We start from the raw sequence: 532 nt of genomic DNA on the forward strand, positions 1-532 counted from the left end.
TGCTCGCCGGCAAACAATGGAGCCTGCTCCCCACTCCCCACCCCCCTGCACTGCCCTGGGGCCTGGCGCTGGTTCTGCCGGAATTTCCAGAAAGTGCAGCTTCTCCAGTTATCTTCACTTTTCTGACTCATTGGAAAAAATAAAAACATGAAACAACTCAGGACAGGCCAATTCCCCGCACCCCGCACCCCGCAGGCCGGCGGCACCCCCGTTTCGGGGCACCTTTGCCCACTGTGCCTGGCACAGAGGTTGTATTTGCTCCTCCTGCGAGACCAGGGACCCTCCAGCAGCCCCAGCACTGCGGGTGTGGTGTGGACGGTGCGGGGGAGTCCGAGATGAATCATATTACATGACGTTCATCATGTTGACCGTTTCAAGTGCACAGTCCAGTGGTTGTTAAAGGCATTCCCATCCTTGTGCAACCATCACCACCGTCGTCTCCAGAACTTTCTCACCTCCCCAAACTGAACGGCACCAGTAATCAATCATCTACTCCCACCCCTCGTCTCCAGCCCTGCAGCCACCACTCCAC

The sequence above is a fragment of the Myotis davidii genome, unplaced genomic scaffold, assembly GCF_000327345.1.
Source record: "Myotis davidii unplaced genomic scaffold, ASM32734v1 scaffold609, whole genome shotgun sequence".
NCBI classification, from domain to species: Eukaryota; Metazoa; Chordata; class Mammalia; order Chiroptera; family Vespertilionidae; genus Myotis; species Myotis davidii.